Source organism: Arvicanthis niloticus, chromosome 12 (genome assembly GCF_011762505.2).
Source record: "Arvicanthis niloticus isolate mArvNil1 chromosome 12, mArvNil1.pat.X, whole genome shotgun sequence".
Lineage (NCBI taxonomy): Eukaryota > Metazoa > Chordata > Mammalia > Rodentia > Muridae > Arvicanthis > Arvicanthis niloticus.
Genome location: NC_047669.1, coordinates 42972038 through 42998368, shown reverse-complemented (window position 1 = coordinate 42998368; position 26331 = coordinate 42972038). Strand labels below are relative to the sequence as shown.

General features: G+C 42.0%; 1 protein-coding gene and 1 non-coding gene across 6 annotated transcripts in view; both read left to right on the top strand.

The window, feature by feature from the left end:
* Positions 1-20733: 20733 nt before the first annotated feature.
* LOC117718360 (U6 spliceosomal RNA) lies at positions 20734-20840 on the top strand. The gene has a single exon (XR_004608045.1). It is a non-coding gene; the product is annotated as a U6 spliceosomal RNA (small nuclear RNA).
* Positions 20841-24055: 3215 nt separating this feature from the next.
* St3gal6 (ST3 beta-galactoside alpha-2,3-sialyltransferase 6) overlaps positions 24056-26331 on the top strand; it is a 59535-nt gene continuing 57259 nt past the window's right edge. The window contains exon 1 of one of the 5 annotated variants that reach the window (XM_034515845.2): positions 24056-24198. The gene's annotated coding sequence lies outside the window, so the exon portion shown is untranslated. Of the gene's footprint in view, positions 24605-25373; positions 25393-26331 lie in introns of those variants that run through there. The other 4 variants (XM_076943036.1, XM_034515844.2, XM_076943035.1 and 1 more) reach the window with 4 other exon arrangements.

The window sequence follows — 26331 nt, the reverse complement described above, 5'->3', positions numbered from 1 at the left end:
CATAGCCATAACCTATTGGTAGAAATCTGTATATTATTATCAAGATGAAGTTATAATTTCTTAAATGGTACAAAATTTACTTTGATTTCAAATTTAAGGTTTTCATTGGTATGAGCCTCTTATTAATATAACAATGAGATGAATATTGATATTCTCATGGGCATTGTGCCTGTATAACACATTTAGGAATACAAGGCCTAGACCCAGTCCTTCTTTAACTTTTTTAACTGATTTGGGATGGTTAACCTATGACTTAAGGGACTATAGCAAATTCATGGCTTTGAGTTTATTGTTAGGAGGTTTCCCATATTTTATTTAGAAATAGCTGAGAGGAGTGAACAGACAACAGTCTAGGTTACCTTACATGGGTAGTTGGTTTTCAAAACATCAGAAGTCCATAGAATTGACACTACAAATATTTATATATTAATGTCCATTCTGATTAGAGACCTGTCTGCTCCTGACAGCTTCCTGTTGTGGATTCTAAGAAGAAATTGAGCATCCTTGGAGTTACTCCAGTTGTGCAGAGACGGCCACTAGGCAAGAATCGCCTCTTTCCATCTACAGACAAATTACTGTCCAGAAAAGGACACACACGCAGCATAGTCGACTGATTATATCTGCCTAGACAGAGTAATCAGCCCTTAATAATCCTGCATCACCAAGGTCTGTCAGATGATTCTGGGCCAGAAGGCTGAAGATTTGATGCTCCAATGTTCTGTAGTATAGGGGCTTTTCAGGTGTTCAGCGGTCTCTATAAATTAGCTTAGTTTTAGAATCTATGCTTTGTGCTTCCCATAACTTCAGTTAACTCAGTCATTCTGGATTTCTGACTGGGTTGAAGACCTATAGTCTCATAGCCAATCCTGGCTATTTACTTTGAGAGAAAAGATCTGAGTAGATGGTTTTCAGCTGACATTCATTCTAAAGCCAAAAAAAAAAAAAAAAAAAAAACCAGGATGACAGAGGTTCTGGCTAGTCAACAAAATGATGGACTGGGTATTAGGACTATCTTGTACCTCACTGGTACAATTAGGAATAAGTATGTTCTAATTTATTTTGAGAGAAAAGTTTTACTTTAACAGGAAGAGTGATATGTAGGAGGAGCTAAGTGGGAAGGAGTACTGAGAGGAAGAGATGGAGTAAGGAGAGAAGATGAAGGAGAGGAGAAGCTAGGTGATGAGAGAGAGAAAGAGAGAGGGGGCATGGAGGCAGATGTTCACATGTCTCCACCAGTCAAAGATAGTTTTTATATCTAGGTTGGGTATTGGGTTACGCTTCTGATTGAGCATTACCAAACTTATAAATCCTTTGATTAACATTTTAAAAAAAATTGTATAAAAGCAAAAAAAGGGGGGGGCATGGGACAGGGGTTTTCTAGGGAGGGGAAATGGGGAAAGGGAATGACATCTTAAATGTAAATAAAATATAAAATATAATTAAAAAAAATAAAATAGCCATCTTCTTTAAAACAAATTAAAGTGAGAAAAGTAGCATTTAGTTATGTTTGTAAATCTCTTTGATATCCAGGTTGACAGATGGATGAGGTTTCATATTAGCTTGATGAGTCAATTCATTGGTTAACCATGTTGCTCTGGTTAAGACATAAGAGGAAGCTCTAGCCTCACACAGATTAGTAATCGAAAAAGAAAGTTGTTTATGATTTCCTCTTGTGATAATAACATATTCGTCTATGGTGCTGCATCAAAACCATGTAAAGAGTATTTGCAGTGTAGGTCCAGAACATGCTATCAAAGACCTGCTGTAACTCGTATTTCATATCATGTTTTTAAATCTCTCTCTCTCTCTCTCTCTCTCTCTCTCTCTCTCTCTCTCTCTCTTCTGTTTCACACATACATAGAAGAGGGTAAAAGCATTCAAAAGAGAGGGAGCACCTGTACCTCAATTTGTACATAGAGAATATGATGCTTTCCAAAAATCACATCTCTGACCTTGACAAGAACACACAATAAATGTCTTGCATCCAGAATAGAACTCTGTATGTCTGCAACCACTACATAATACCCACTCTTGTGGACATGGTGAATGCTAGGATGTTTATGACTTAAACTTCAAGTAGTATATAAGGAAAATAGGATTTAGATGCGACGCTAAATGAGTTACCTAAGACCACACTATGGATATTTTACTTTAATGTTCCACATTTACATAGAAGTCTGCGACACAATTCTCATATGAGAATGAGGACACCATTTCTTTTTTCATTTATATTAGGAATAAAATCTAAACAGGAAGGTATTTAATTTTCTTAAAATAAAATACCAGTCATTTAATAAAAATTTTTATTTTTATAAGCACACATTCTATGTGATATGGTGGTGGCACATACCTTTAATCCCAGCATTAGGGATACAGAAGCAGGAGAATCACTATGTTCAAGACCAGCCTGGTCCAGGATGGCCAGGGCTACACAGAGAAAGTTTATCAAAAAACAATAACAAACAAAAATAGTACACCATCATGCACATAGACACTGTAATATATTAACTTCTGGTTTTTATGTTTATGGCTTAAAAACAGTGTGAGATTTTTTTCCCAAGTTCAATAGTTAGTGATGAGTCAAAATTCTGGAAATCTAAAACAGGCAGTTTCACATATGGCCTGAAGTCTGAGCCTTGTAGTTTACTCTCCCTGGTAAAGTGAACATTTGCTTATAACTATCTAAGTAGTTTCTTGGCCTATAGCTCTCATAATCTTACATTCTCTCCAAACCCCAAACCCTACTTTCACAGAAAGAGTGAAGCCTGAGGCTCATCTTTGTCAGTCTAATGTAGAATCTTAGATAAACTCTTTAAGCTTTGACCATCTGTTCTCCCATAAGATGATTGATAGGAAATTGATATGATGCTTGACAACTGGGTTACATTCTGTGAAACATGTTCTTAGGTGATTTATAGGTAGCAAACCTCACAGATTATGACAAACTGCATGGCCACACTGAAAAACACATCTAGACCAAATGGTACAGACTATTGTTTCCAGGTTACCAAAATGTATAGTGTGTTACCATATGAAGTGCCATAGCAAGTAGAACACAGCAGTAAGGATTTCTGTACCTAACACACTTAAACTTACAAAATGCACAGTAAAAATATAGTGCCAGGTACTGGCTAGGGCACTTGCTGTTAGCACAGTATGCAGGTCTGAAAGATGATGCTCTGAATGGTTCAAGGACAGAGCAGTGCATAAAAGTGAAGCCTAAGGCAACACTATGGGTTGCTGTGAACTTTATAAACAATAGATCTATAAAAGATGTTTTTCCTAATTATAAACCAATCATAATGTATTATTATTTTTACTTCCTTGTATTAACACTTAGTTTAAAATACAAGCATAAGGCTGGCAAGACAGCTCAATTGTTAAGAGTATTTGCCTTTCAACCCTGAGGAGGAGAAGGGTGACTCCCCTGTGTTCAGTTGCAAACCAGACTAGCTTCCTTGGAAAGCTCAAAACCAGTATAGACCCAGTCTCAAAAAACAAGGGGAAGGTTGTCCTAGGCCTGAGAAAGCACTGCCCCCTTCCTCTTCCTCCCCTTCCTCCACCTCCTCCTTTTTTCTCTTCCTCTTTTTTATCTACTGGAGGATCACACCCAAGGCTTCAAACATCCTAGGGTAAACCCCAACTCATTTACAAATTTGAGATAACTTGCTAGGTTTGCAATCTTCCTGCCTCAGACTCCTGAGTGCTAGGCACTGCACTTGGTATGATAGATGTGCTGTATTTTTGGATGTCGGACTGTGCAATAGTTTTGTCACTTGATAACCAGTTGTTAAACACTAACCACACATGGTAGCATTGTCCAAAAACAACTAGATGTATTTTTTCCTTTAAGTGAAAGAAAGGATAGATGCGGTTTAAGATCTTCAGTTGTTGACAACTGTATTAGTTACTTTCCTGTTGCTGTGTTAAAAACAACATGACCAAAGCAACTTATTCCATAAGAAAGAGTTTATTTTGGTTCCAGAAAGCTAGAGTCCGTAATAGTAGGGACAGTATGGCAATGGCACCAGGAGGCAGGAGTGGAGGCTAGAGCAGGATGTTGAGAGTTCATATCTTTTATGGCAAGCATGAGTCAGAGAGACAGAGAAATACCATGAGTCTTTAAGTGACCTAAGCTTTCTAAGCTTGCCTCTGGTGACACACTTTCTCCAGGAAGAACAAGTCTCCTAAACCTCATCATTTGCACCAACTAGAAACCAGCCATTCAAATATATGAGCCTGTGAGGAGAATTTACATTCAAATAACCTTGTAACCTTACCTCATTTCATCATAAGTCTTATTGTGCATGAGATGGCAAGGACAAGTGTGAAAAGGTCACAGAATCTCAAGCCTAAGGAATGACCATTTATGGTAGACCAGAAGTCCAGGAAGAGTCCCCACACTGCTCCCTAGGAGGAAAGGCACTTGCTCAAGGGCCTGGTTAGTTTGAAACCCTGTAGGAATTTGACCCTAGGCCTTTGATGCTAGTCCATGAGTCTCATTTTACTCTTGTCCTTCCGGAATCTCAGGAAACTGGGGCATAGGCTGTGGATAATTGCTCACAGCATCCTGCTGCTGTTATTCTCACGCAACATAAAGGATGCCATTTATTTTATTATCTGAATGATAAAACATTGACCTTAAATTCAGTTCATGAAAGAACCCCACTTTCTGCTTATATTCAGAGACAAGCAAGAATTTAGAAGAGTAAGCAGTCTTTTGCTCATCCACAAGTAACGTGTGTCTTGGTGAACATTGTCTGAAACCAGCTCGGTGATGGTACCAAAGCAAATGATAGGTTTGTTGTTGTTGGGGTTCTTTTTTGTTTGTTTAGTGTATGTGTGTGTGTGTGTGTGTGTGTGTGTGTGTGTGTGTGTGTGTGTGAGAGAGAGAGAGAGAGAGAGAGAGAGAGAGAGAGAGAGAGAGAGATTGATTTGGGAGTAGTCAGTTAAGATGGAATGTCACCATGTCACCAGCCCGTCTCCCATCCAGGCTTTTGTGGGAAGTTAGAAGGAAATGAAGTTGTCAATTGCAGGTAGTCACCTTCAGGCAGTCCTGAAGGGGTCTGAGTCATTGTTCCCCAGTTAGTCTCTTCTCAGCAACTCACTAACTCCCCCCACTGTTTCCCTTTCTTTTCTTTTCTTTCTTTTTTTTTGGGGGGGGGTGTCTTTTTCTTTTTTTAAATTTTGTTTTGTTTTGTTTTTTAGAGACAGGGTTTCTCTGAATAGCCCTGGCTGTCCTGGAACTCACTCTGTAGACCAGGCTGACCTCAAACTCAGAAATCTGCCTGCCTCTGCCTCCCAAGTGCTGGGATTAAAGGCAACTGTTTCCCTTTCTTAACAATATGACTTTCTTTTTATTAGGGAAGAGTTAGGTTTGGGTGTCCAGGGAAAAGACTATTTAAATATACCACCCCCCACACCCTTCATTCCCACATACACAGATTGAAAGTACTGGAATCAGCATAGGACATACCAAGAGCAAGTTCTCAGCACAAAGGAATTTGCCCCAGAGGGACAAAGAGCAGGGAATAAGAGAGAAAGACTAGAGACAGAGTATGAGGGAGAAGGGAAAAGGAACAAAGGAGAGGGGAGAAGAGATATTTGTTCCAGAGAGACAAAGGATAGCCTCTGGATAGAGAGGAGACAGACATGATCCATAGGCAATTGGCAGTTTATAAAAGGAAAAGGGGGAAGCTTGTGTTAGGATGAGTTGGCTTGCTATGATTAGGCAATTAGAGTATCCAAAAGAGGGCTTTTGGTTGTTGGATCTCAATACTTTGTTAGCTGGACCTTGGTGGTCAGCCTCAGGAAAAAGTGGCCAAATAAGGGAGTAGGCCTTGGTGGCTAGCTTTAGGAGTGGGATCTATGGTTTAACAAGGAGGAGAAAAGGAGGAAGAGCCAGGCCTGCCAGGCCATGTTAGACATGCTTGGGTTTGTTAGAGCTCTTCAGGGTTTCTCTATGTAACCCCTGCTTGTCCTGGGAACTCACTCTGTAGACCAGGTTGGCCTCAAACTCAGAGGTCTGCCTGCTTCTGAGAGTAAAGATGTATACCACCACAACCCAGCCACTAACTTTAAAGAGGAAATTAAGGGAGTCGGGGGAGGAGGAAACAGACCCAAGCTCTAAAAGTAGGACTGAGACACAGGCTACTGTTTCCTGTAAACAGGAGACTTGCAACTTCCCAGCTGATAAGTGTCTTTCTGTCCTTGCTGATAATGTTGTAGTCTCACTCACCTATTTTAACTGCTGCCCCCCTTTCGCTGCTCTCTCCCTAACAGCCTGAGCTATAGCTATGAGGGCTAGGACAGCTTGGGCTTTGCTCTGTTCAGATCAAAACTGTAACTCCATTACAGTTCACGCAACAGATCACGCAACAGATCATGCTTCACAAATCCCATCTCAGTTCCTCGCCAGAGCTATCCATGAGAAGACTGCATCATTGTCATTGTTTCACAAACAAGGAGAAAGACTTGTGGTATCTGTTCAAGTCATCTGTGTGCAAGGCTGCTTATTGATCCTGGTCAAGTGTGCAGTAGGGCAAATAACTCGCTTTCAGAAGTCTCTGATGAAGCCAGAGTTTAAATCTGTGCAGTGATCCTTGGTATTTTCTATCTGCTTGGCAGAGTTCTTTCCCACGTAAGAACTGATTAATCAAGTGCCATTGGCTACTCAGAAAGTTAGTTCTTGTACCTGGTACAGCATTAAACAAGCTGTGTAAAAATGGGCGGATCTCATGGCTTCTGACTACATGGAAAGTAAACTGGTGCTAAAGGCCCTCTTTCTTTCTTTCTTAACTCAGCCTGGTTGTTTGTTTCACTGACCTATAAATAGCAAGGCTTCCCTTATCATTTAGGCTCAAATAAAGCATTCCTTCCTCGTGGAAACTCAATTGGCGGCATTCCCTACCACGGCTCCATATTTCATTGTCTGGCATAAGGCGCAACGCTCCCACTGAAGTTGTAACTCTCAGAGCTGGATTATTCAAGTGCAGGTTATCCAAGTCTGTTTCTGGAACACCAGAAAAAAAAAAAAAAAAAAAAAAACAGAGGCACCACGTATTTTTGGAGAAATTATATTTTTTCAACTACAGAAGAAATTATTTGCAGGCACAAGAGGGTCTTGTTACTCTATCATTTACATCTGGGATTGGTTTTACTTCATCTTATTTTGTCTTTTAGCACTGTTGGGAACTGAATCTAAGACTTTGCATATGCTAGGCAAGTGCTACTACTCTACTGACCTACAGCCACCACAATGTAACATTTTCTATTTTATCATCATCATCATCATCATCATCATCATCATCATCATCATCATCATTGAGAGTCCTGGTCCCCCTGGGTACCATTCAACTCATTCTGTAAACCAGGAAGTCCTCAAGCTTGCCATTTTCCTGCCTCAGCTTTCTGAGTAGCTAGGATTGCATGCAGAGAGGCACCACTAGGTCTGGCAGATTGGGGTTATTTTTATGTAGAATTACATATAGGTATGAATTCAGTTACAGTTGACTTTGAGTCTCTGAAAGTTTTAATTTATCACTGTGCACAGTATCTCTTTACCAATACTTCCACTTTTTCTGAAACATTTTAATAACAAGCAGGGCATCTCTTATACTCAGTTCTATTTTAGTGAATTAAAAACTGCAAAAATGAGAGGGGCCGGGAGAAAGAGGGAGAGAAAGAGAGAGAGAGAGAGAGAGAGAGAGAGAGAGAGAGAGAGAGAGAACATATCCTCTTAAAGTCTTTCCCAAATTTCAGAGTGTTACTAGATATATTTAATGATTAAATTGAGCATTAATCAAATTCCAAAGACCATGTCTCTCAGCTAGTGTTTCTATTGCTGTGATGAAACAGTGACCAAAAGCAACTTGGGGAGGAAAGGGTTTATTTCACCTTACAATTCTGTTTGTTTGTTTGTTTGTTTGTTTGTGTTTTGTTTTTTCGAGACAGGGTTTCTCTGTATAGCCCTGGCTGTTCTGGAACTCATTCCGTAGACCAGGCTGGCCTGGATCTCCACCTGCTTCTGCCTCCCTCCCAAGCACCGGGATTAAAGGAATGTGCCACCATTGCCCAGCTCACCTTACACTTCCCTGTCATAGTTCATCATCAAAAACTGTGAGCTGGAACTAAAAGCAGGGCTGGCATTTGGGGAAAGGAGCTGATGCAGAGGCTATGAAGGAGTGTTGCTTACTGGCTTGCTCCACATGGCCTTGTTCAGCTTGCTTTCTTATAGCTTCCAAGTCCACCAGCCCAGGGGTGGCCTCACCCAAAACCCACTGGGCCCTCCCCATCCGTCACTAATTCATGTCCTACAGGCTTGTCTACAGCCTGATCTTAGATAGGCATTTTTTTTTCCCTCAGTTAAGGCTCCTTCCTCTCTGAGGGTTCTAGCTTGTGTCAAGTTGAAATAAAACTAGATAGCACAATGTTCATTCCATGTTCAAAGCCTCTGTACTATTAAATAATTTACTCTCCATATATTTAATTAGGACAAGACCTTCATCATGGCAAAACCAACTTCCTTGTGCTTAGAAAATCTGGGTACTGAAGGAGACAATCTGTGAGCCCAGGTCTGCTTCAGCATTAGACAATGATGCTGTGAGTGACCCCAGACACTGTTGTCCTGGAGAACCAAGTAATTGAATGTTGTATAGAAGCTCTTTTTCTCTGGTGAAGGTAATTTTTTCATTTATCAACAAAAGACAACTTACACTTCTCAAAAACTCAGTGGGTCGAGACAAGACAGTTCAGAGGTTTCTCCATCTTGTATTCCTCCTGAGGCCATTTCCAGGTTTAACTAGAATCTGATCTCCATGATGAAGAATCCCATGGAAAGCTACTGAACTCTATTTCAAGGAATCAAAGGTCAGGATGATCTAGCCAACTTATCTCAGCCTTTGTTAAAACTGATTCTATCTGCTTACTTTGCAAAGCCCCCTGCAGCTACAGACAGAGATACCTGAACTAAGTCTTTGCCCTTAAAAACCTGGTGTTCTGGATACTGAGGGCCACACCCAGGTCCCTGAACACTTGGTGTGGTCCCAGCTGGCTGGAATAAAAACTTTCAATTGGCTCTACAATGTGTCTGAATGGTTGTTTCTGGTGAGCTCCCCAAAACACTAAGCTAGCATTTAATCTCTTACACTGTTCATTTGGAAGGTATTAGGTTACGTGTCTATAGCTACCTTCCTGTTCATCTCTGACCTCAACTTGTATACTAGCTCCAGCTGTTTCTGTTGTTAGTTTTGTTTTTGTTTATTTGTTTGCTGCTTCTCTCCTTGTGCTACAATGTAGCTCTTGACTATCCTCCAAAGGCCCTTGTATTGAAAGCTTGGAAACCATCCCATGGTGCTATTTGGAGATGTGTGAGGCCTTTGGAAATGCAACCTAGTGAAGGTAGTTAGGTCAGCTGGGTGTGCCTGTTGATGGGACATTAGGATTCCTGTCTCTTCCCCTCTCTCTTTACTTCCTTGCTGCAATAAGATGAGCAGTTTCCTCTGCCGTGGGCTTCTGAAATGTACTTATTCTGGGATCACAGGACCTAAACAATGTGGCCATCAAAATAGAGCACACTGAAACATCTGAAACTGTGAGTCAAAAGTCAACCTTTCCCTCATTTAAGATGATTCCCTCTGTTATTCTGTCACAGTGAAGAAAATCTTACCTGCCTTCAGTGTGATTCTCTTTCCACGTGGACCGTGGAGTAGTCCTTTAGAAAGAAGTTAGATTGTTTTGCTTGTTACTTCAAATTCTTTAATTTTGTTCACATTTAGAATAATCCAGACTTCTGAGACTTATCTTTAAGACACATGGAACTCAGGATCTAGCTTTCCCTCTCCTACTTCCTCCACTCAGATAAGGACTCATTTCACTATAATAGACAGGCTCCAGGTAAATTGATCTGTTGCCTTTCCCCGAATGCAAAGCACATACCTACCTAGGATGTTTGCATGAACCAGTCACTTCCCATGCCTGGATTGTTCAGCAGATCTAGGAGTTGAGTTTATATTTTAAAATCTTCTCGAGTTTTGTCTCAATTGGGTAGCATAAGTCAAGCAGATATGAAGTGACTACCATGAAAGAATTTTTTTTTCTAGAGACTTGCATGTCTCTAGAAACAAGGCACATGCCACTGGGGGGTCACATGGGAAAATGGGGGGGTCATTCAGAGCAGGAGAAAATGGAGACAAAGATGGCAAGAGCCATTTGGTTTCTGAGGAAAGGCAATGAGGCAAGGAAAGGGAAGAGAGAGAAAAGTGGGTTTGGGAATGGCTCATTTGACTAGGGAACTAACAGGCTCTACAGTATAGGGAGAGTGTCCTAAACTATCTGGTACTTGGCCCTGGGGCTGTTAAAGTAGGGAACTCTTGGCCTGAAGTGTCAGAGTTCAGTTGGGGCTTATGTGGTAGACTGGTTAATTTCACATGTGACCAGCATGCTCTCTGTACCCAGGAATTACATAACACTGGGAGAGAACTCTCTTCCCAAATCCTTGACTCCAGAAGTCAAAGCATCAAGAACATAGAAGACAACTTTTGACAGTGTCATACTAGAGCTCCATAGACACCGTTAAACCACAAATGCAGACTTCCATCTAGAGACAAGCATACCATTTATCTGTCTCTGACTTTGTAATTAAATTTGGTTTTGGTTTGACTCCCCCCCCCCCCCCCCCCCCCCCCCCCCCCCCCCCCGACTTAGGAACAGCTGTAGTTTTTTTTGTTTTTGTTTTTTGTTTTTTGTTTTTTTTTTTTCTCCTGTTTTTATTTATTTTATTTTGTTTTTTCAAGACAGGGCTTTACTGTGCAACCCTGCCTGTCCTGGAACTCTGCATTTAGGGCTGGTCTGACACAGAGCTCCACCTGCCTCTACCTCTGGAGTGCTGGGACTAAAGGTGACACCACTTACTCCTGTTTTTAAAGGAGGGGAAAAAAAACAAAACAAAACAAACTAAACTGTATCATTCTTAACTCATCGTTCTCAATGAAAATTGTCCAGACTCTGGCTCCCCACTCATGCTAAGACTGACGTTGGCCCTTTGTATTCTTTGAAGTGAATCTTGAATGCCATAGTTCATTAGAGGACTTGTCCCTCTCTAAAGTCTAACTAGGCCTGCATAGTTCTAACAACCTAATTCACTTGAGGGTGAGATGCAGCTGCTACAAAAGAGAATGGATTAGGAGGAGGCTTCTGCCAAATACAAGGATATTTGGAGCAAGATGCTCTGAAACGGAAGACAGTTTTCTCTCCCACGAAAGGGAAGAAAGAATGTTGTGTAGTCGTTTCCTGCAGCTGCCGTTGCTCTGTTGTTTCTAATTGTCTCATCTTCCTATTTGGTTAATTTTTTATAATACCAAAACAGAGAAAAATTAGCTTATCATCACATATCAAGACAACATAAGTGTTTACTGAGGTGCTTAAAAATATGAGAACCATAGAATCTCAGAGGTGTAGAAGATCTATGAGTTAGAAGATGAATCGCTTATTTAGAAATTGATTCTGTATTTACCAGGTAAATATAGCCAATCATGTGGGATAAATTATAATAGGTGAATTGTGGGCTTCTAATTAAGTACTTTGATCTAATGTTAGAAAGGGAGGGAGTGAGGGGAGGAGGAAGAGGAGGATGAGAGAGAGAGAGAGAGAGAGAGAGAGAGAGAGAGAGAGAGAGAGAGAAAGAGAGAATTTTCTAAAAGCTCAGAAAATCACACCTAGAAATCAAGTCAGGAATCTAAAGCCAGTATTTTATCAGAGCATAGACAGCCATGGTTATTTTCTGCTAAGAACATGAAGGGCAGAGGTTTCATGATACCACTTGTATATGGAATCTATTTGGGGAGCTATCGGAAGGAAAAAAAACAATATGATTGACCTTAGTGTTAAAAATGCATCTAAATATTTTATATATTAATATACTAACATGTGATATTATAATTCTAGGATTTCATAATACAGTAGCCCACTCATATGCATGCAATAAGCAATAGCACATGAATGAATGCATGAATGAATGAATGAGAAAAATGCTACACCCAGACATTAAATCCTTGACCACTGACATCTAACACCTGGAAAAGAGGAGAGAGCACCTGACTTTCTGTTTGTGCTGTTTATTTAGATACAGATTTCCACTATATAGTTCAAGCTAGCCCCTGAAACTAGCCACAGGTCTCATCTTTCTAGAATACTGGAATTAGACCCCATACTAGAGGTGAGAAAATTATTTCCCAAATGTTTTCCTTTCCTAGTCCATTGACAATTGTTCCACATGTCCTCCAGCAATGACAAAGACAATGGTTGCCTTAGGACAGCTCAAGTTGGTGCTGATTTACACTTGGGGTCTGGAGAAAAATCCAGGCTCCCTGAAAATTTGTGTGCCAAAGATCTCTGGCGCCATTAGTTTTGTATTGACAAAAGTGAAGGCAGTTTGCTTTGGTTCGCAACCTATACAAGGAAGAGTTCATTTTTTTTTGGATAAAAAAAATTACAACACATATATGAAAACAATGTTTCTCAAAGATGTCTCTATCTTTTTTTAATGATTGCTCTTTCTAGTTCCTGATTTTCTTCAAGTTCCCTCTCTCTATCACTAATAGAGTATTTGTTCTATTTTTCTTTTCTTTTTTTTTATTGGATATGTTATTTACATTTCAGATGTTATCTCCTTACCCCATTCCCCCCCAACCCAGGAACCTCCATCCCCTCTCTCCTCCTGCTTCTATGAGGATGTTCCCCCACCTACCCCCCTACTCCCACCTCCTCACACTGGGGCATCCAGCCTTCATGAAACCAAGGATCTCCTCTCCCATCTATGCCCAACAAGGCCATCCTGCCCTACATATACAACTGGAGCCATGGGTCCCTCCCTATGTGCTCACAGGCTGGTGGTTTAGACTCTGAGAGCTCTGGTTGGTTGGTATTGTTGCTCTCCTCATGGGGCCACAAACCTTTTCAGCTTCTTCAGTTTTCTCTCTAACTCCTCCATTGGGAACCCCTTGATCAGTTCAATGGTTAGCTGTAAGCATCCACCTCTAAATATGTCAGACTCTGGCAGACCTCTAGGGAGACAGCTATATCAGGCTCCTGTCAGCATACAGTTCCTGACATCCACATCAGCATCTACCTTTGGTGACTGCACATGGGGTGGATACTCAGATGGAATGGTCTCCAGACTGCCCTCCTTCAGTTTCTGTCCCACACTTTGTCTCCATATTTGCTCCCTTGAGTATTTTGTTACTATTAAGAAGAACCGAAAGCCGGGCAGTGGTGGCGCACGCCTTTAATCCCAGCACTTGGGAGGCAGAGGCAGGCGGATTTCTGAGTTCGAGGCCAGCCTGGTCTACAGAGTGAGTTCCAGGACAGCCCGGGCTACACAGAGAAACCCTGTCTCGAAAAAAAAAAAAAAAAAAAAAAAAAAAAAAAAAAGAAGAACCGAAGCACCCACACTTGGTCTTCCTTCTTCATGAGCTTCATGTGGTCTGTGAGTTGAATCTTGGGTATTTCAAGCTTCTGGGCTAATATCCAATTATCAGTGAGTGAATACCATGTGTGTTCTTTTGTGACTGGGTTACCTTAATCCATAGAAGTGTTGAATACATGGCCTTATATGGTGTGATGGTTTGTATATGCTTGGGCCAGGGAGTAGCACTACTGGACAGTGTGGCCTTGTTGAAGTAGGTGTGTCACTGTTGGTATAGGCTTTAATGCTCTAGTCCTAGCTGCCTGGAAGTGAGTACTCTGCTAGCAGCTTCAGATGAAGATGTGGAACCCTCAGCTCCTCCCGAACCATGCCTGCCTGAATGCTGCCATGTTACTGCCCTGAGGATAATGGACTGAACCTCTGAACCTGTAAGCCAGCCCCAATTGAATGTGGTCCTTTATAAGACTTGCATTGGCCGTGGTGTCTTTTCACAGCAGTAAAACCCCCAACTAACACATACGGCAAAAAGAATTTTGCAGAAATGACTGAAGTTTAAGCCTTTAGAATGGGAAAATTACCTGGATGGATAATGTAATCACGAAGACCTCTTAAGGGAAATAGGAGTTGACCTCAGTGACAGAAATGAAGGTACTGTGCTTCTGGCTTTGAATGCAGGCACCTCCATGGCCTCCAGATGAGCAATTATAACCTTTCACCTCCAGATCTGTGTGAGTCGGATGGTGTGGCTGGGAACCACCGAGCTGTGGTGGTGCCTGCAGCAGCAGGTGGGCCTCAGGACAAGGCTGCTTTTTGATCAGGTTCTGTTTTTACTAGTCAATACAGTCCATGAACAATGTGCACCTCTACTGAGTTGAGAAATAGGATGTCTCCATTCTTGCTGTGGTTTTCCTCTTGAAAGTAGCTCAGTCTCTGCCCCTTGCTATTGAGCTCTCCTGGGATGTCACACTATCCCAGTCTATGTTTCTCCCACTGGCACTGTCTTCAGAAAGTTTGCTTCCCAAGATTAAGGTAGCAGATCCTCAAGGTCCACACACAAGAAATAAACTCTGCCCCAACCTCAGACCAGCTTTATTTCCAATTATAGCATTTTATTTGTTATAGGTACAGAGAAAGGTTTTTCTTTTAACTCAAATCCCTAAAACACCTACTTATGAGGAAGAGAAAAATATTTCCGGTCAAAACATAATGTATCTTAACTCTGAATTTGAATTTTGACCGTCTGTAATAGAAGGAAGCTTGGGTCTTCGACTTAATCTATCATGGCTGTTAAGGATATGAATATTAAATTTAGCTTTGCCTACCTATCTAACTGCAGTTTTTAAATATTCTAAGCCTCGTTTTCTCCATTACAGCTAAGATATTATCTCTTCTGCATTTTTTATTAATGGTTTTAATTTGGTAAATTAATATGTTTCATCCCTTAAACCATGCTTCTTAAACTCCCGCCTCTAAGACCTGCTACATCAACAACTTCAGGGCAAATGCAAAAGCAAAGGTCACACTGCAGTCCTACAGAATTAGAAACCCTGGCCAGAGCTAAATATACCTGGTCAGATCATGTAAAAATTGGTTTAAGCTTGCCTAGTGCAAAGGTTGAAACTCAAGTCACTGTAGTTTTTTCTTAGGTTGTGATATACATATTGAGCTGTTATTAAAATACTACCAAGCACAAAACACAGAAAGATTGCTTGGCATTCTGGGTCACTGTTTACATTCCAAGTATGTCTTGGGACAAATTACATCACTAATGGCTCAGAATCCTTGGGCCATTAGCATGTAAGCTTTATTTTAAGCAAAGGTGGTAAAAAGCATCTTTAAGAAAGAGGGACAGAGCCGGGCAGTGGTGGCACACACCTTTAATCCCGGCACTTGAGCGGCAGAGGCAGGTAGATTTCTGAGTTTGAGTCCAGCCTGGTCTACAGAGTGAGTTCCAAGACAGCCAAGGCTATACAGAGAAACTCTGTCTTGAAAAACAAAAAGAACAAAAACAAAAAGAAAAAAAAGAAAGAAAGAAAGAAAGAAAGAAAGAAAGAAAGAAAGAAAGAAAAAAGAAGGAAAGAGAGAGACAGAGCAGAAACCATAAAATGGTTGTTTCTTCTTTTCTACTACCTGATGCTTATGTCTCATAATCATAACACAACTGAACACTACTGGTATGCATATCTATTCTAATCTGAATATCTGCATTCCCATTCATATTTTAAAATGTGCACAAGTGATCATTTTAGTATTCACAGACTTCGGGTAGTGATTGATTAGGTCATGAGGGTGAGCCCTCTGGATTATTATTGCCTTTGCAGAAGAGGTTTCAAGAAGCTACCCTATTCTTCCCATGGCTGAGGATGTAGAAGGTTCCTTGCATGAAGAAGCAACCACTTACCAGGCTATCTCCCTATCTCCTGATCTACTGATAATTCCTATGCTTCTACAACTATGGATTTGTTTTTGAGACAGGGCCTCACTATGCATCCCTGGCTGACCTGGAATTCACTATGTAGATCAGGCTGGTTTTGAACTCAGAGATCTACCTGTCCCTGCATACTAAATACTGGAATTAAGGGCCAGTGAACACACAAGCTTCTGCAATTGTGAGAATAAGTGTTTGCTGTTTACAATAATCCAAATTATGATGTTTTATTACACTAACCTGAATGGGCAGCAGTGCTAGTCCACTAGCACCACTGAGGCAGGGAAACTTCTGATGACTACTGCGTTCTCTGATCCTAACACAGCACATGCTACAAAATCCCAGCAGGTATCTGTAATCTGAATCTTCTCCTATGCAGCTTGTCTAGGCATGTAAATTCTTGCACAGGCATAGAATGAAGAAAAGGTTGTTCATGCACTAACCTGAACTAGGACAAAAATCTATTCTATGAATTCTGAACTAAAACAAAATAAGATAATGACCAATGATATTAAACGTTTAGCAGAATAAAATATTAAGGAATGGTAATATGCATGTTTCCAGGAACAATAAATAATGGTTGACATTGAACTTGCCTTTGGAAGTCCATTCAGTGCTTCTCTAAACTTGTTTCGCATGAAGTAACTTTCATGGGAAATCTTTTCTAATGTGGCTCATTTCTTGAGAATATTCCAGACCATGTGGTTCTCTAATTGGATATACAGAGAACCAAATCTGAAGAGAATTTTGTTTTTCTTTTCCTTTTTTTAAAAAAAATATTTTATTTAATGGTTTGTTTCTGAAAAAGGAAACAACATAACATGTGCCTCAGGAGAGCAAGTTTGTTCAAGTTAGATTTGTCTAGCTTTTAAGTAAAGTTCAAGACCTCTCCTTATTATTGTTTTTTGAGAGACTGGGAATCACAAACTCCCTGGAAAGTGGACAAATAGAAAGAAGGGCCAGCTTCTTCCTTATCCTTCTGACATGAGACAAAAGCCTGACAGCTTAAACCAGTGGTCCTAATGCTGGGATGCTTGAATACAGTTCATCATACTGTGCTGACTCCCAACCATAAAATTATTTCCATTGCTACTTCATAACTGTAATCTTGCCAGTTATGAATAGTAATAAAAATATCTGATATGTAGGACATCTGATATGTGACCAGTGTGGGGGTTTTGACCCACAAGTTGAGAACTGCTGGCTTAAACCAAAGACTTTTGAGCTTTTTGTCTCCAGGAGCCCACCCCTTGTTGGTGGACTGGCTCAACAAAGCCTGCTCAGGATGTGCCACACAACAGATCTGAGACAATCAAACCTTCTGGCTTTCTTCAAACTGACCAGCCCTAAATTAGGGGAGGAAAACTCTTCAGACACTGTTTTTGTTTGTTTGCTTGTTTTGTTTTTTTTTTGGTTTTTTTTTTTGTTTGTTTGTTTTTGTTTTTGTTGTTGGTTTTTCGAGACAGGGTTTCTCTGTGTAGCCCTGGCTGTCCTGGAACTCACTCTGTAGACCAGGCTGGCCTCAAACTCAGAAATCTGCCTGCCTCTGCCTCCCAAGTGCTGGGATTAAAGGCGTGTGCCACCACCGCTCGGTTCAGACACTGTTAAATGGAGAAGAAACTGGATTTTTTTTTTCAGCTTTCTGCATCTCCCCTCCCCAGCAACGCCCTGCTTTCAGAGGGTCTTTTACTCTGTGTATCTGCTGCATGTGTGTTTCCTTACCCCCAATAAATACCTTTCTTCAACTGCTGATTCTGTCTCTGCTGCTACCTGTTGAGCTTCTGATTTTTCCTGCCCTTTGATTCTTTAGCTGGCAGAGAGAATGAACCTGAGAATCTGATCAAGACCACTAGATAAGACCCCTAAACAATATCACTTTTTAAAAACATATTAGCATGTTTCTGGCGGTATGCACTGGTTGGAGGCATTGTAAAAACTCAGTCTCTCTTGCATCAAAACCCTTTATTTTTGGAACACGAATTAGTGACTCCCAACAGGACACAGCTTGGGAAAGGCTACTCCATTTCAAAATCAAGTATTGACTCCTTCCGGTGCCCACAGCACAATGCCACAGACTATGATTTTTCCTCAGCAGGCTATTCCCAGGAGAAACTTTAATCAAAAAGAAAGAAAACAAAACAAAGCAATAGAGCTCAAGTTCTGCAAAAGCAAGCAAGTGAGAAAAAAGAGAGAGAAGAGAAGACATGGTAGTCTGAAACAAAAAAAAGAGGTGAACAAGCCATTACTTTATGACATTTAAAAATTCTGTTAATAATAATTTTCTTTGCTACAGGCCCAATCCATTGAGGGCTTTCTGGTGAGAAGCTTCAGACCCCTTCTTGCCCGCTGTCTGTCATATGAGACTTGTGTTTTTGGTTTGACTCAGATCTAGGTTTGAACCTGGCTTCCTGCCTGTTGTTGGTTTGTGTCATCTCAGTCATACCTACCTGTCAGGATTATTGAAATATCGCCTGCCTCCCTAGTATCCGTTTCCTGCCCTACAAACATCTCAGGTTTGGCGGAGGCTCTTTTGGTGCTACTTTACTGGGCTTGTGTGGACAGATGACTGTGGGGAGCCGACAGAAGGCGGCTATCTTCCTTGCAGCCATCTTGAGCCATATATCTTGATAAGAGACTTGATTACATTAGCCTGCAACACCTGAGCACACTCTAATAACATCTTGCTTTAGACACCCAGGATTTCCCTTGGGTGTGTGAAACTTAAAGGTGTGTGACTTAAGGGTGTGACTTAGAGATCAGATTTAGAGACAAGATCTAAGGGTACGATTAAAGGCGTGACTTAGAGGCATGGCTTAGAAGTGAGACTTATAAAAGGTGAGAGGCAGACAGGAGAGTTCAGAACAATTTGGAGAACAGAGAATCAGACACTTCAGAGATTACAACTTGGAGGAAGAACTTGGACAGAGTACAACTTGGAGTAGGAATTAGGCATTGAGGAAGAAGACACCTGGACTAGAGAACTCAGAAGAGATTATTATTAGGTATTAGGCACTTGGAAGGGAGCTTGGAACTTGGAGGCACTAGGGACTAGGAACTCAAGACTTGGGACTTGGAGAGAAGAAGAGAGACTGAAGAGTAAACAGGATTGAATCACACTCTGTCTGGTCTCCATTCTTCACATCCATCCTCACTCTCTCTCTTGCTGAACCCCAAGCCGCAGATTGAAGCAGCTTGGGGCAGTGCAGGCTCTAACGGTTTAGCCCCCAAGGCTTTTGGCAGTGCGGGTTCAGACATTGACAGAGCGGCTCTCAACATGTCTGGACCCCAACGTGGGGCAGAGTGGTCCGCAACAGATGACTATTAACAAGAATTGGTCTCAAATCTCTTTATGTTGCTTCATCTACCACTGTTGTAAATATTTCTCCATCTCAAGGAAGTAATTCGAACTTTACAACTGTTTTTGATGGCCAAGTGATACTTCACTAGAGCAAAAGAAAAGTTTTCAGATATATAGGCATCAGCCCAGTGTGTGGCAGTCTTGTTTAGACGCTCAAAACCCCAATCAGGTGAACTGAGTCTGGAACACTCAAGTCTACTATTTGGCTTTGTTTTGGAAGAGTTGCTTTCAGCAGGAGTAGAAGGTTGTTCAAGAGAGAACTGGTGGAGAGGGTAATTAGAGTAGAAGAGGCAGAAAAGAAGGGTGGAGAAGGAAAGAAACAGGAATTGGAAAGGGAAGAGAGTGGAGTATTTAAGAGGTTGGCCTCAGGCTAAGAAGTAGAAACAGGAACTGTTGGTCTCTAAACAGTTAGGCAAGTGCTCTGGGGTGGAATCTCCACTGGGAAGCCTCAGGGAAGCAAAGGAATGCTAAGTGAGCAAAAGCAAAATTGAAATGTAGATGAGAGATCAGTCAACACAAGGTCTGGAGGACTCTTTCTGTCTTAGGCATTAGCCCTTAGACCACAGGCTCTAGGAGGCAACTGACTTCTGTCTTCCTCTAACTGCCTTGGCACCAAGCAAACAGCAGGCACATGTTAAACATATCTTTAATGACTGGGTGTGGAGTGTGCTAATGACTGGAAGGATGAATATTCAGTGGCTTGGGGAAAGGAAGGTGAGGCCAGGAGATTTCACAAGTGAGGAATGGGGTGGATGGAGAATTACTGCTATAATGCTGGCTAGGCAGGAAGACTAATAAAGAGATGGGTTTTAGACCTGCTGACATACTGCTAAGCCCATGATGAACTGAATGTAGAAGATTTAATTAACAAAGTAGTTTCTATGGCTGGAAGTGCACCTTTGGAGGGATGTCAGGTAGAGAGTAAGTACGGGAGTAGAGAGTTACCTGAACTTTTCTTAAGCCATGCATAAGTGAGCCTCTGAATAATGCCAGACAAGTAAAATCAGAGACATGTCTTAACTGCCCAGTATTGACATTTCATTACTTTCTAGCCTGAAGTGTTGTCCCTCTTATAGATACTTTAATGGCAGGCCTCTTGGCTCCAAAGGACAGGGGAAGACTCAACAGTATTTACCTTTGTCATCTACAAATCTTTTATCAGTTATACAAAATTTGGAACATCCAAAGTCTAGGAGCTACCCAACATTAATTTATCGTATGATAAGCACAGAGGCACATTATTAAACCCTGCCCAGTCTTATCTCTTTTTGCAGGCAAAAACCACAAGTGCATATGCTTCTTTTCAGCTCCTTAGATAAGCATACAGAAGGTCTTTTATGGGATATTTGTCACACAGCAGACAATTGTGCTGATCTCAGGATACCAATTAATTAATGGGCTTGTCACAGTTTGTAGCCATTTTTTAACTATTCGGGATTTACAAAGATTGTCTTTCCTTGGATGCAATGGTTACAAAAAAGAAAGCAAAATGTTAGCAAAATGATACAGTAAAAACCAAAACTAGTGCTCGCTTCGGCAGCACATATACTAAAATTGGAACAATACAGAGAAGATTAGCATGGCCCCTGTGCAAGGATGACACGAAAATTTGTGAAGCATTCCATATTTTATTAAAAAGAAAAAAAAAAACTAAAACTAAGAAACAGATTCCCCCTTTAAGTCATTAGTAAACAGTTGTCTGATTGAATTCTTCTTACTTATACTTCAGATTTTCAGTCAGTTTGGGATGCCATTATGAAGCACCATATCACAAACTGGGTAACTTACAAGCAATTGACCCATAATCCCTGCCACTCTGGAGGCTCTAAGGCTGAGTTGAGCAGGCCATGACAAACAGGCCCTATGAAATGCCTTCTTTCTGGCTGCCTAATTGCCTTTCATGGTGGAGTGAGGGAGTCTTCTGGGCTCCCTTTCACAAGAACATTAATTTCATGCATGGTGACTCCCTCCTCACTGCCCAATTACAGATCAGAAACCCTACTTCTTAATAATACCTTCATATTCAGAGTGAGTATTCTACTTATGGATGTGTCTGGCACAGGACACATTCCATCACAACTGGTTCCAGGTATCTCTGCCTCTGTTCTCTTATTCACATCTTATCTTGCAATGAACACTTACAGCTAAGGAAGGAATAGAGATGGTGGACTGAAGCACTAAGTTTCCTCTTTCTGCGGGAGCTGCTGGACTCATTCTCTCTGTGTGTGTACAGCAGCCAGAGTTGCTGCTGTACCTTAAAAGCAGATACCAGGCCTACCGTGCAATCAGGCATGGCAGAGGGCACTGAACCTACTTTGAGGAAGCATGGCCAGTGTTCTGAAAAAAGTGTTTGTATTAATCTATGTTTTCTTTATCCTTGGAGAAAACATTCTGAGGTGAGAGAGCTGGTCACGGAACAAAGGGAACCAGAAATGACTATTTTATTTTGTAACCTTATGCTCAGTGTATCAGAGGCTCATCTGAGCGTTACAGGACTCCCAGCCAACTAAGTACAGTGTTAAATGTTTCCCAGAATTGCCATACTCCAGAATAATGGACATTCATTTTTCTCATTTGAATCATTGGTTGAACAGAAAGAAATTAAGTCATAGGTATGAAAGGAGGGTTTAACACTTAATCTGCTACTATCCCACTGGTGACACATACTAGCTGTAGGTCTTCAGGTAAATTATGTAACGTCTGGGAATTTCCTATTCATCCTTCAGAAAATAGGGAGAGTGGTAGTTAGGCCACAAAGTTTCTGCATGTAATAATGTACAAAAAAACCACCCGGCAAACTACAGGAATATAGCAAATGTTAGCTTGCATTCTAGGACATCTTTTGACCCCACTGGCTATCTATCCTTTGACCATCCTCTTTTTATCTTAACATGTACTGGAGGAGAGCCTAGAGAGATGCAGACATGCATGAACAATGGTTTCTGATGGACTCTCCAGTAACAGCCTCGTAGTCTGTCAATGTCTTCCAACCTGTCAAGAGGCCTTCTAAGACATATAAGGATATTGTGGTAAATATAAGGTATTGTGAAAATTCATTTCAAATTTGTAGATGGGTGAGTCCCTTTATTTCTAAGGTTCAGAACAGCAGGTACCCCGAATTCTGTCATGGTCAAAGTTCTGATGAAGAGTTTAAGCAGCAGCAAAACAAAACAAAACAAAAAACAAACAAACAAACAAAAAAATACAAGCACAAGTAAAGTTGCATTAGGTATGTTCCTAACAGATGCATGCTAAGATACCTAAGGTGAAAAATGAATATTTTGTGAATAAAAAAATAAGCAAACAATACTTTTTCTTTTTTTAAGTTACAAAGTCAATAGGTACTTATTGGGAAGCGTAAACATTCAGAAACACCATAAGAGGGTAAGTCTAGCTTTGTAAGCCACTTACAATGACAGACAAAGAAAGGTATAGACTAACACTGTTAGGCATTAACAAACTAGGTAAATGCTCAACTTAAAGGCATTTGTAATACTTCAAAAGAACGTGGGTCATGGGACCAAAGTAGAAACCAGAGGGAGGCTCGAGTACCTTTCCTCTCCTGAAACAGATTTGTATCTAAAGGTTAGATACTGAGTAACAACTTTAATTGTGTGGGCATCTTGTTAATTGAGTATTTCCAAATATATAAATCCATTGGATAATCTTTAAGAGTCTTCATTCTACTAGGTACCATGAGCATGGCATACATTATCTGGGGCTCACCCAAGCATTGTGGGGGCAGTGTGGTGGATTGGCAGAGCCAGCCGCCACGGTGGCATCTTGTGGGTCTAGCTGTGGTATGCTTGGCCTCAGGCCACTTTTAGTGCAGGAACATGGTGGGCGGCCCAGATAGCTAGCAGAGCTGGACAGCACCATGGATTTTTTAAATTCTACCGTTACACAGGATCTATATAGCCGAAGGACAGACCCCACTCCCCTAGGTTCTTCACTGATCCCCACATGTAGTACTCGCACACACATACAAAATAAAGTAAATGTAATTAAAAGACCATTGAAAATTTTGCATGCTTGTGAGCCATTTTATTAACTATAGAATTACTTATTATGAAGGCTGTCTTCATGGTTTATTTTTTATGGACCTAAAGCAAATCTTTATATTTTCTGGATATTAACCCATTGGGTATTAAGTAGCAATGGTTGCCTGTGTGTTAATTAGTTTCCACCAACCCTGTGCTCTACATGTTATGTTCATGGGAAGTGTTGGGTCCATTCTCTAGTTTATGGAAGGAGAGAAAATCTGGTTCTGGAGACTAAATTATTATAACCCGTGAAACTGTGCTTGAACTGTACAATACTGGATACTCTTGTTTACAGAGTAAAAACGTCAATTTACTTATAAACTCAAATTCCTTTTTCATGTGTGAACCTTCGAACTGTCAAAATCATTACAGCACATACATATACATGTGTCAGTATAGTTGAGGGCATTCTTAATACAAACTCTTTCCTAGTGAAAGCTACAGAAAGGATAGGGAGAGAGGGAGGGAAGAAGGAAGGAAGAAAAGGAAAAACAGGGAGGGGGATCGAAGAAGTGCCACCTTCATTCTTCCTGGGGTAACAGATCTTTTTAGATAAGATGTTTACAGCTACTCCTCTAACACGTCTGTCTCTGAAGACCAGAGTCAGGAAATTGTGTAGCTTTGTGAGCACCTCTCCCTTTCAGCTAGAGACCAAAATACCTGCCGTGTCTGATGTCACAGACAGTCCAGGCTGAGACCACACTCTGTTGATTTCTGCCTCCTACAAGCGCCTAGAAGGAGAATCCCTCATAGCCTCTCGCCTTTGCTCCCGCAGCTTTCCCAACAAACCGGGGCAGGATGGGAGTGTCTTCTTGGCTCTGGAAATCAATCCTCCTACCTTGTCCTGAAGCCACCCGCCTCCCTTTCCCGGCCCTCCCTTCGCAGTGATTTTCCTGTCGGGGACTCCCAGCGAGAGGGAGCGGCTGGTGATCGCCCCGCCCTAAAGGTAGGAACGGGGGAGCGTGGCTGCAGCCCCGGGGGTCTCAGAGCCCTAGGGTAGACACGAGGCAGCACTTTCGGCGCGAACTTCGTGGCGGCGGCCACGGAGCATCTGGCCCAAGCAATAAGGAGGAGCTTCCCGCCGCGTCGCAGGCAGCCGCCGGGGACGCGGAGCTGGGCGCGGAGTGCTGTGAGGGGGAACGGTGGCGGTCTCAGACTCCGGGCGACACAGCGCCCCGCTCCGCTCCTCGGCCACACCAGGGGGGAAGGGATCGCGTCCTTGTCACCTCGCTTGCTCAGGCTTCCGCTCGCCGCCTGCTCGGGACCCGATGCGGCAAACGCCGCGGGACAGACAGCGCGCTGCGGAGAGCCCCGCACATGCCTCTGCGGCCGCCGCACTCGAGCCTCGGCAGGTAACTCTGCGGCTGGCCACGCTGCGGGACTGCTCGGTTAGGGGTGCAGGGAAGACTGCGTTCCACACCCAGCTTGGGGGCTTGGGGGTGCTGCCCACTCTGACTCTGCAGGCGCCGAGGAGTAGGGAAGGGGACTCTGTGCGCTAGCAGACCCTTCGTCCTCTGCAAGTCTCCGGAGCGGTGCGGGAGCCTCAGGGCCCCGAGACACTCCAGCCAGCCGGGTGTGCAGGGGTGACCGACCAGGAGCTTGCCTGTAGGGTCCCGGAACTGCAAGGGAGGACCTTGGGAGAGTAGCGAGCGCCCAGGGGCGCAGGGACTCTCCTCCCCTGATCGCTCCTAATCTGTGCGATGGGAGGCCCACAGGAGAGCATGGTTCCTCCCTCACCATTGTTTGTGAAAGGGTCTGTAAGCGAAGAGGGGGTGCATGAGTCTGGAAGGTTCTCTTTTTACTCTAACGAGTTTTCCAAGAAATCCTCCTTGGGCACAATAAAACCAAACCTAACAAAATACCGAGACAGTTTGTTTGGACTGAAAGGCAACGGTGAGAAAATTGCAGTTCTGGCTGTTGTGAATTTTTAAGAGGAGAGAGGAGAAACTTGCTATTTTGCTGCCCTTGCCTCAGGAGCTCCCAAGGGCTTCAGCCCCTTTCCTGCGTGCTGTTATTTTGACTTAAAAGAAAAGCTATAAAAAGCGATTTCTAGAAACTAAAGAAACTCGGAGTGCCTTTTAGGATCTTTATAGGAAGCCGGGAGAAGGACAGCGTGGGGCGTGAAGAATTTTGTTTAAAGGTAATGTTTAAAAATTGTGTGGGGTTGGGGGTGGGAAGGAGGTAGTAGCGCTAGCCTATTAGAAACCACGCAGATTCCAATTTCAGGAGTCAAGTTTGTTTTTAAGAGAAACACCATAATGCCGTGAACAGTGGATGGTTTAGGAAATAGCAGGTCCTTAACGGCTCCAGTGCCTTGCCCTGCTGACCTTCAGGCTACCTCAACACTTCTCAGATCGCAGTGGCTGCCTCGGGACTATTTGACTTTCCGGGTCTTCAAAGCAAGTTTCCCTTTTAGCTTCTCAGCTTCTGACCGGGGAGCTATCTTTTTTCGACGTGGTGATGTTAAATATTTGGGAAGCTCTGATCAATCAAGGCTTTAAGTGTCATCAAAGATTGCTTTTGAAAGCAAGATCAGATTTAAAAAAAAACAAAACACCAACCAACCAACCAAACAAACAAACTAGAAATAGAACACTCCTTAGATGGTTAGTTTGACTTTGAATAAGGGTATCTGCTTCAGAGGCGCCTTAGATAATGGTGATCTGGGATCAAGGGAACGTTTGTGGACAATGTCTGTGTGACTCTGATCTGTTTTTCCCAGCTGCTTCTAAGGCTAATGTAGACAGGTCATTGCCTAATGGTTCTTTCCTTGAAAAAAAAAAAATGTTCTAACATAGTCCCTGAATGTCACTTTCAGATCCCTTTGTGTCTTGATGTATTAGTGGTACAACTAAATAGGACTGCAGGTTTGAAAACATTTCAGGAGACTCGTGTCGGGCACCATTTTTTTTTTTTTCCTGTCTGAAATCAATACAGAAAGAATGTGAGAATCAAAGAGTGGCTGCCCTGTCAGAAGAATGTGGTCAAAATGCATCAGGCCATCTTTTGTGAAATAGTAATTCTCAAGTTTCTCATTCCAGAACTCAGTGGCAGAGAACTGAATTCCACAGCCCTTTTC